Raw genomic sequence first — 10483 nt, forward strand, 5'->3', positions numbered from 1 at the left:
GGCAAATTTGTAGAGCAAAGCTTCATAAACCGAGAACAATAATATGTGAGAACAGATTGTCTTTGCTTGGTCTCAGTGGCAGTGCTTGCAGTTTCTTACTTGTGATGCTCCTGAGTTTGGTAGAGATATGAAGGGATGAGGAGTGGTGTCTTTGCAAAGGAGGATGGAGGAAAACTTCACCTGTTTTTGAAGAGTGTTAGATGACGGAGGTGGACAAGACCGATGGATCTGAGGTACTTGGATCATGAAGGGGGATGGAGGTGGGAAAAGGAGTTAACAATTGTCTGGTCCTGGCTTAGAAAGTGTGTAATAGTAATAGAATAGACTTCCATGAGACTGGAATCCTCTCCTGGAGCTGGGAGGGAAGGAATCAAGTGCAGAAGAGATGACAGACTTCTCAATCTCCGTACCTAGAATTAAGACTTCTAATTTGAGATTCTGTGCCCCTCGTGGCCTTTAATTTGTTAGTGATTTACATGTTATTTTTAAAGATCCAAGGCTCTACTGCTAGTTAAAGGAAAGATCTGAGTTGGGCATTGGAAGTTTTGACCATTAAGTGCCCTGGAGTGTTGTTTTAAATCTGCTCTGAAGCATACTTAAAATTACTGATTGAATCATCCCTATAAGAGCTAAATATAGAATAATCTGGGTTCTGGGAAGTGGCAGAGTAAATAAAGAATAATAAACCCTGTCACCCCTTGTAAATTCTGTGTAACTTGGTCTGAAACAAATCAGGTTCCTGTGTGGTATTGTGATTAACACTGCTTTTAGTGTAGGTGTAATCTTGAATTCAGATGTGAGGGGAAAGAATAAAAACAGACTGATGAACAAGTTCTAATAGCGGCTGGCTCTTTTTGCATAGCAATGCTCTGTTTTCTTCTCTTTGTATAATCTTTACAAAGTGCTTCTGCTTTAAATGTGGGCTGAATTGCTCACTTTCTGTATTGCTCTCCAATGTGTAACAATTCTCCTAAAGCATGGGGAAAGTCGAGGGTTTTCTGGTTTAGGGTCGTCCAAGAAAGGGAGGAAGAAGAGCCGGAGGAAGCTGGGAAAGAATAAACAACAGACTTGAGCTCCGTTGTTCGAGAATGGGGATGCTTTGCTCATTCCCTTGTCACTCCTGCTCTGAACGGCTCTCGCGTTAGAATCCCTTGTACAGGCAGGGATGGAGCAGAGCCCCCGTATCCTGACTGTCGGCTGCTTGCATCCTGTTGGATGTTGCTTGTTTCTGGCAGCGTTGCTGCCAAATCAGAGCTGCTGATTTTGGTCCAACATACCTGGTGAGTTAAATTCCTGCTGTGTCTCCTTCTGGTCTTTTCTTAAACGTTGCTGGATGCTGTCCTTTTCTGACTGTTCTTGTGAAACATGATCCGCCGGTAAATCAAATCCATGGACCTGCTCCATCAGTCACTTGGGCTGAGCAAACGAAGGGCTGGATTCTGACGTGGCTGGATGTTGTTCCAGGCTTCGCTGCTTGTGTTAAACCATCTCTCCAGGAAATGCTGTTCAGACAATCCGCGGTTCCCGTTTCCTGACAGGAGACGGGATGTGACTGGCAGATTTCTGGCCCCCGGACCGCAAAGCCTCACCTCTGGATCTGAGCTTTGCTGCCTGCTGCTTTGTAACCCGTGGTTATTTAAGAGTGTTAAAATACAGACCAGGGAGAAGTTTCCTCATGTAGTGCTTATTCTATGGATTAAATCTGCTGAGGGGAGGCAGGAAAGCTTGAGCTCACAGTTCCCATGATGATTCCTAAACTGTTGTGGAATGTGGACAAACTGTAGGCTCCCAGGTCAGGAGCTGGTTTTCCGGAGCACCTTGCCTCCGATAACCTGGGCCCATTTGAATTATGCTCATTAGAATCAAGGCAATTAAAATTGATTCAATCAATTAAAGGAAGGCAAAGTTGAATCATTCAGGAACAGTCTACTCAGCTCTTTCTTCAAATGTCAATACTACAAAGTCTCCAAGGAGTCTTTTAGAGGTGTGTATGGACAATAACACAGATTGTATTCATAAAACTGCCCTGGATGTTGCTTCCATGGGGTAAACAGGAGCCATGGAAATGGGAATAAAAGCTGGGTGAGGTGCTCATAGCTTAGACCTGGCTGCTAAAAACTCACCCTTTAGAAACACAGGCCCTGCAAAACACTCATTCAAGTAATTCCAGGCTTAAACTAAGTCAATTTTATCATACAATATAACACTGAGAATCTAAGTTTTCCTTCTTGAATTGTTCTTAAGCCATTTTTAGTGCAGTGAGATGGGATTGACCCTGAGAGGCAATCGCCTGTGGAGCGGGAAGTGGGAAATGAAAGGTTATTTGGTGTAACAGATTTTTTTAAGTGGCAAAGTAGATAAGGGAGGAACAAGTCTGTTAAAAAGGAGGGACTATTCAAGATGCCGAGTTGCTATGAAAATTGGATCTAGACTACAAACAGTGCAGCTCCATCTGGTGGTGTAAACACACACAGGGACGATGGATGATCAGTGCAGACAAAGTGTTTATGAGAGAGAAGCCTGTGCTGGGTTTGGCAGCAGCAAATCTTCCTAGTACGTGCAACCACTTCTTTGTGTATGTTCAGTCATTGAAGACATTATGACTTTTCCATGAAGACTTGCAAACACAGCAAACTTTTCCTAATGCTTACTTTTATAGGGATTTTCTAGTTTTTTCATGTAAAACTTCACAGGGCAGAGGTGGAGAGGTTAAAATCAGCCAGCATTAATTGAAGCAAGGTCTCTTAGACAACTTGAACTCCAACTTTTATGTAGAAAATAATGGATGGAGATGAGGAAAAGCCTCAGGAATTCTATGTACTTCTCTCTGTCCTTCCTCCCCTCAATATTTCTGAGCTCCCTCTCCGGATTTTCCTGAAGGAAAAGGAGTGACTTGCATTGGCCATGCTGGTGGCAGTGGCAGTTCTAAGAAGTGATGTTAGAATTAAAAGCTGATTCTGTCAAGCAGTTCTCTTCCTCCTCCCATGGCTTATTTCAATCAAGTGATAGCATCAGACATGGTGACGGGAAATGGAGCAATTACAGATAGACTTCAAGGAACAGCTTATCAGAGCTGAAGGTTAAACTCTTATACGCAGAAGGATCATTCTTGTTCTTCGAAGCTTGTCACAGCTCCGTATGCAGAGAGTAACTTAACCAGAAATACCAGATGGGAGCCAGGCAGCCTTCTGACCTCAGCTTTGATCCTGGCAAAAGTGAAAGTTCCTCATCAAGTTGTAGAGCTTAAATTAACAGGGCTGGCTTCTCATTCTCTACTAAAAATATAAATTAAAACTCTTGGGCCTGTTGTATGATGTAGCAGCTCTATCCTCTTTGCTCTGAATCCAAATTATTCAGACAGTTCTTTGCACTTTGACTAGCATCATCCAGTGGTTGGAAATTGTACTGTTAAGGTCAGCAGTACAACTGCTAAGAACATCACAACTTTTCTGTCCTCCTTGGTTCTGAGCAGTTTAACTTATTAATATACTATTTCTAATGCTGGTGCATTTTGAATGTCAAGGGGCAGCATTAGCAGTAGCAGCCAGTTCAGGTTTCTTTTGCAGCTGTATTGCAGTAGACGTTTACAGAGAAGCTATTTTCGCCGCTTTTTTAAGAAACCAGGTCACAAATTCCTTGTTAAACCCATATGTGCCCCTTTAAACCACTTAGTCAATAATGCAATGCTTGCATGGCTTCAGCTAAAAAGGCAAAACCCTCCCAGCGGATTCCACCACGCTCCTGAGAGGGAGGACTCCTCCATTCCATACCCAGGGATCCTGTGGAACGGAGATGCTTGGGATCTACCTTGGTCATCTAAAGCCGAGTTGGAACTCCGACTGGCTCCCCAGCCTGCGGGTCTGTGTCAGTGAGATGAGTGTCCCTTTGCGTTTCCTCTTCCTGCCTAACACCCGCTTGCTCGGGCTGATGGATCTTGGCAGTTGCTGTCATTTTCCGCCATGCAGAATCACTCTAGTGAGCAGCCAAGGACGATGGCAACGGGATCAGGGTGGGATTAGCATAGTATCCTCACGCTGTTGGAGGAAGTGTCGACTGTAATACATTTGGGTGTAAGCCACATACAGCACAAATATTCTTAATTTTACAGTTTATTTTAGTTGAGAGAATCTTAGGAGTTGTGTTTGGCTGAGTTCTTCACAGGACATCCTCTGCAATTCTGTCCAGGGGATTTATGAGCCTATTCCTCCACTCGGATCATAGCCCTGTTTTTCTTGGTATTGTTTGAGAGACTTTAATGCTTTGCAGTGTGGAAATTCAGCTCTGTGGAGGAAGACCAGACCATAAAATAATTGTCTGGGCTCTGTGAAGAGTTATAAAATGGGGCAGCTGCATCGCATCTGAAAGTTAGTTGGATCTTTCCTTCCCCCTCATCCCTCCCTTTTCCATGTCACATAGCCAGCAACTTTCATTATTAGTCCAGCAGTCTTCAGGCTCCATTGGCAGAGCAGCCTGCAAGCGATTCTGATCCGTATCCTACCCTTTTTAGCATGGGTACCTGCACTTACCGCTGGCTGGAATCAAAGGACTTGTGATCCTGACAGCAAGCATATGCATTAAGAAGGAATTCATAGTAGAATCTATGCATTATTTAGGAGCTTCGCTTGCATGAGCGGTCAGGTACAGACTCTCAGCTGCTGGGAAGTGAAGATTACGCCATGCGTGAACATCCAATACTGCTTTTCCTAGGTATAACATTTGAGGTCTGGTTTCTGACTTTGTAGTCCTAACTGTGTAATGAACTATCATGTTAATTATATATAGGTGGTTTGATGTCTGGTCAGTCATGTTGAAATTTGAAATTCTGGTTTCGATGTGATGAGGAAACAAATCTAAGGGACGTTGGGGAACAAGACCCTAAAGTTCATCAGAAGGTTTTTAGCTATGAATTTTGATTCCTATTACTTTGTAGGCAGAACCATACAATAACATCTTGCCCCCTCTGCAGCTTCACAACGCTGATGTAATTGCCGAAGCAGGCAGTATCTCTACATGTTGTCTTGCCGCGGGTGAAGGTTAGTGGAGGGCATTTCTCAATTTTATGGACATGGATTAAAAGAGAGCCCCTTCGGGGACTGGAAGGTCACTATAAGGTCTCCTTGGAGCCTTCTCCAGGTTGAACAACCCCAACTCTCTCAGCCTGTCCTCGCACGGGAGGTGCTTCAGCCCTTGGATCATCCTTGTAGCCTCCTCTGGACCCGTTCCAACAGCTCCATCTCCTCCTGTTGAGGATTCCAGAACTGGACATGAAGTGTGATGAGGAGATACCGTTTCTTCTGTACCCTCAGTCTTTACAGCCACGTGTGTACAGGAACAGCAAAGCCACCCTTTACCTCTGGGGAAGAGACAAAAGTGAGTTCCATTTATTTACAGTCTGCAGTCACAGAGACTGTGTGAGCAGCGTTAAAGAGCATAGTTAAAAACTTCACCTTTTGTGCTTGAACAAGTGAACCATTTGAGCTTAATTAAAAAGTTTAATCGAGAACTTTTTGCCATCCTGTAAGCACTAGAGGGCACTGCTGCAATTACAACAGCAGCTCTTCCTTTCCAGGGTTTAGTGCTCACTGCCCAACCCTATGCAGGTTTTGGATCAGGGAGGAGAGCGCAATAGGAGCAGCAGCAATCGCTGCTCTGCAGGAGAACATGAATAAATTGGAGAATGTCCAGAAGACAGCAATGAGAATATCAGAGATGTACATACCGTGCCACGTAAGGTCTGTTTAAATAACAGAACTGGTGCAATCTAAAGAAAAGAACACTGAGAAGAACTGTTAAGTTTCTGTGTAAAAGGCTGTGGGAATTAACAACCTATATCATAGAATCATGGAATAGTTTGGTTTGGAAGGGACCTTAAAGCCCATCCAGTTCCACCCTCTGCCATGGGCAGGGACACCTCCCACTGGATCAGGGGCTCCAAGCCCCATCCAGCCTGGCCTTGAACCCCTCCAGGGATGCGGCAGCCACCACTGCTCTGGGCAACCTGTTCCAGGGCCTCCCCACCCTCACAGGGAAGAAATTCCTCCTTATGAACAGTCTAAATCTGCTCCTCTCCAGTTTATACCCATTGCCCCTCGTCCTATCACTCCAAACCTTTGTGAACAGCCCCTCCCCAGCTTTCTTGCAGCCCCTTCATGTACTGGAAGGTCACTCTAAGGTCTCCTCGGAGCCTTCTCTTTTCCAGGCTGAACAACCCCAACTCTCTCAGCCTGTCCTCATATGGGAGGTGCTCCAGCCCTCGGATCATCTTTTTAGACTCCTCTGGACCCGTTTCAACAGCTCCATCTCCTTCTTATGTTGAGGATTTCAGAATATATTTATTCCTTGTCCCTGATGAACCGAGGAAAAAGTAATGGGGCTTCAGGATGTATCAAGGAAGTTTTGCACTAGAAAAATCTTATTAATGTAATAGTTCTGAGTAACACTGAAATACATAGCCTTAGGTTGCTGCAGCATTTCCTCCATTAGTGAACCTTAAGGCTGGCTTTGGTAGATGTCTGCTAGCTGTGATGTGGACAAAAGTGATCCTGCCTGGGGGCAGAGGAATGTTTGACCTCTTGACTTATTACCAAGCCCTGCTTTCCTATGATTAGGAGTTGTTCGTAATAGAGTTATAAACATTACGTTGATGACCTGGTTACCAAAATGTTTTCTGAATAACTAACCTGCTGTCTCACAACAGAGCACATGGAGACAAAACAGGAAGAGAAAGCATGACTCAGGATCAGCCAGGCCTGCTGGAAATCTCTGACGGCTAGTGGGGGGAAACACTGCCAGGACTGGGAACGCTGGAACTTTGTTCTCCAGCAGCAGAGGAGGAATCTGCACACACCAGGAACGAAAATGTGTCTGTTTGTTAGGTTTAAAAAAAAATTCAGTATTTGAGGAAGAGAGGATTACCTGAGGAATGAGGTGGAGACAGCTCTGGTAGGAGCTGGCAATATGCAAGGATGTTATTTTGGATAATATTTTAATTATTGTTTTTTTCAAACAGCTGCCTGATCGCTGGATTAAGAAAATCATCTGTGGATGAAGGGAGAAGGTAAACTGGTCCCTGAGCACACCTAGTTAGCAATCATGAGAACAAGTCAGTCTTACAAGGACAGACCAGTGCTTCCCTCTGGTACTTTTCCTAGTGCTGATGTCTTAGGGAAAGGGCAGGTTGCACTGAGTCCACAGCCACTCCACGCCTTCTGGTGAGGTAGTAGGACCAATAATTTTACCCAGGCTATTGTAAATGCAGGTGCAGATCCCTCGAGTGCATCACTATTATATCTGAAAAAATTACCTTGCTCTTTTCTCTGAAGAAAAGGATCATTTAACTACAGAGCAAGCTGTTCTTTCAATATGGGGGATTTGGTAGGTATATTTCCTTGTCTGCAAAGGAAGAGGACATCTTCATCACCTTTCTGGGGCTTTCTGAGAGCTAGAACAAAGGTTTTGAATAGGAAGGTTTTCAAACGCATCTGCGATCTGAGCATCTGCAAAGTACAAGGGAGATGAATACATGAAAAGGAGAATGTTAATAATGCTGTGGTATAGAGGATTCTAATGCAAATGAACCCATGGCAGAGACTGGCCTCTTTTCATTTCTGTCTTTGACAGTTAGCAGGGTGTGATGTAAGGCTTACATTCAGAATTAATCTGAACTTACACTGAAGCTTTTGAATTCCAGACTGTTTTCCTCCCCATTTCTGTTGTACTGATCACATCAACTGTTTTTATATGTTTCTGTTTCAGAACTTGTGCCTCTTGCTATTTAAAATCATCCCACAGCTGCAGAGCAGTCTCCAGATGTCAATGTGACTGATAACATGTGACAGCGACAAGGAATTTCATGTAGAGGAACCATCTTCCTCTGCTTCTCACCAGACTGTTGTCAAAGTTTGGGCCATTATGAAAGCTTGTGACCCAACTTCCTCCATTATTACAATAAGGTGCTTATCTTTCTCGTTTGCCTTGGGTGGATTCTGGCAAGTAAAGGACCCAGAACAACCAGCTCCCTTTCTATTAGAAGCCACGTGCTATCTGAAGTTGGAATTTTAGTATCTTTTAACTGTTTGTGATGATGATGGGAGTGTGTCTGATGAGAGTCGAAGCCAGCTCCCTCAAAATACTGAGAGTGCTAGGATTTCCTTAGGCTGGGTTCTGAGATCTGTCCAATATTCCCATGGCAAATGTTGGGAGCACCAGTGGCTTGGGGCAGGTAGCAACTGCAGTTGCCCTGACCTCCCCAAATGGTCAGGGCAAAGGTATTTAATAGAAAACCAAGAGAAGTTTGGCCCTAGAGTTCCCTTTAATCTCTCCAGTTGGAATTTTGGACTATGTTGGCTTTGACAATATGAATGTTTGGCCTGGTAAATGTTTAAGGTTTTTCTGACTTCTTGGTTTTCTGCAGGATCCTTCTATTAATTCCTCTTGACTGCACATCTAGCCTGTACCTGGGCCTGGAATTCAGTGCTGCAGCAGTGTGCTTTCTTATCCAACACCTTATTCTGTCTTCTCCAGGGAAACCAAAGCAACTGGAAGCTTTATTATATTCCAAATCTTTTATTATCTATTATTTTCACAATAATCAAGCTGCTTTTCTAAAAAGAATCAAGGTATCCTGTGATCAAGAATTTTCCTATAAAGAACCACCAAGTCTCCTGCAAACACTAAAGTGGTGTCTTAAGTACAGCTGGGTTTTAATTCTTATTTGTATTAGGGTAGAAGCTTAAAGTCCATGAAACATGGACTGTGTGATCCTTGGGTGCATGCAAAGAGGTCTTTCCAGGGAGTTTACAGCCTTGACAAGTTTGATGAAGAGGAAAGTAATTGTTTTTATCTGTTTTGAAGGCAGAAAACCAGACTCCATTAGTCACTGCCCAGGAACACCTCCCTAAACCCCCCCGAGTTGTACCCCAGCCAATTCTCCACAGGTCTCTCTGCTCTGTATCCTGCTCTTCACATGTTGGATTTCTCTAGAACCTCTCCACTCCCTGTTACCTAAGTTTTCTTTACTGGCTGCCAACAGCTCTCAATCCTATCCTGACATTATCAAAGATGATCTGTATTGTCAAGTGGATTGAGTGTGGGGCTACATGCCAGCATTCCTGATCGCTTATCTCAGCTGTGCCACAGATTTTTTAACCCTTATGCAAGTCAATTAATCCAGTTCAGTCTTTAAAATCGGGATAATAACATTTACGTAATGATTGGAGGTGTCTGTAATCAGCCTGAATAATGAATGCAATGCTGTGGCATACATTTCCCTGTCTTTATGTCAATGGCTTTGTAGTTTGTGACCACTGACAAATAGATTATTTGTCACACTCAGGTGCCACCGTTTTCATCAGAATTTAATATTTGTTACATTTTTATTTCTCATGGTTCCTCAATAATTCTGAGTCATCAGAGACTGAAACAAAGTTTGAGAAGTAAGAATTATGTTCTTCAACCCTGTTAGGTGGTAATTGACCATTTGTTAATTGTTTCCTCTTCAGTGGAAATACCTCCTGCTGAAGGGGGGTTTGGGTTGTTGATGGAGACTGAGCAGAGCCTCTCCATAGCAGGCACATCTTCCTTGCAACTAGTTTAACAAGCAATAACACTTTTGTTAACTTATCTTTTTTACTAATCTAAATCCAGTCAAATTATCTTTCCAGAACCGAGAGGCTTAGCAGAAAAAAACAGTATGTTTATATGCATATTTCTCAATGTTACTGCCAGCGTTTCTCTTCATTTTCCCCCATTGTCTTCCCCAGGAGAAAGGAAGCACAACCTGGGTTAGAGGGCTGGGTTACACCGTTCTGATTGTGGGTTTGGGAGGGTGTGCTCAAAAGTGGCACAGAACACTTCTGCTTCTCATGATACTTCAGTCTGCAGGAGAGGGAAGAGATGCTGCTGCCTGTCTGTTATATACGTCCAGACCAGCAGGCAGAGCTTCCAGGGTCGCTGCTGAACCTGGGCAGCTCAGAGCTACTCTTCTAACTGTAGCCCTTTTATAAATAGGATAGGTTCAGCTGATTAGCAGTCTTATCTCCACCAATTAATGAGGATAAGTGCTCGTCATGTCACAGAGTTCATGCCTCTTGCAAAATATTGAGCAATTGCACAAAGTTACTGTGTATGGGAAAAGGAATTGCCACTTTGAAATGTTTATTTTTTAACAGCCAATGTACCCCCATGGGATCCGATGGTGATTTATCTCTTTCACCTTAATGAATCTGGAAAAAGTCACCCGAAGAGCCAACTGAAATGAAAATTTATGCCTTGGTTAGCTTTTGTAGTCAGTTATTGGGTATGGACAGGCAGGGTTAACAGAGGCACAGTGTCTGAGCATGGTTCCTCTCTGCTGCAACGTGTTGTTTTACTGCAGCTTTTAAGACAAATGCTTTGGCTCTCTTAAACTTGGTGCTATATTCCTTCTTGGTGTCATGTTGTGGTGTCTCTTTACAGTTTAAACATCTCTTTCAGCACCTGAAAG

This window comes from Phaenicophaeus curvirostris, chromosome 22, assembly GCF_032191515.1.
Source record: "Phaenicophaeus curvirostris isolate KB17595 chromosome 22, BPBGC_Pcur_1.0, whole genome shotgun sequence".
Taxonomy (NCBI): domain Eukaryota; kingdom Metazoa; phylum Chordata; class Aves; order Cuculiformes; family Cuculidae; genus Phaenicophaeus; species Phaenicophaeus curvirostris.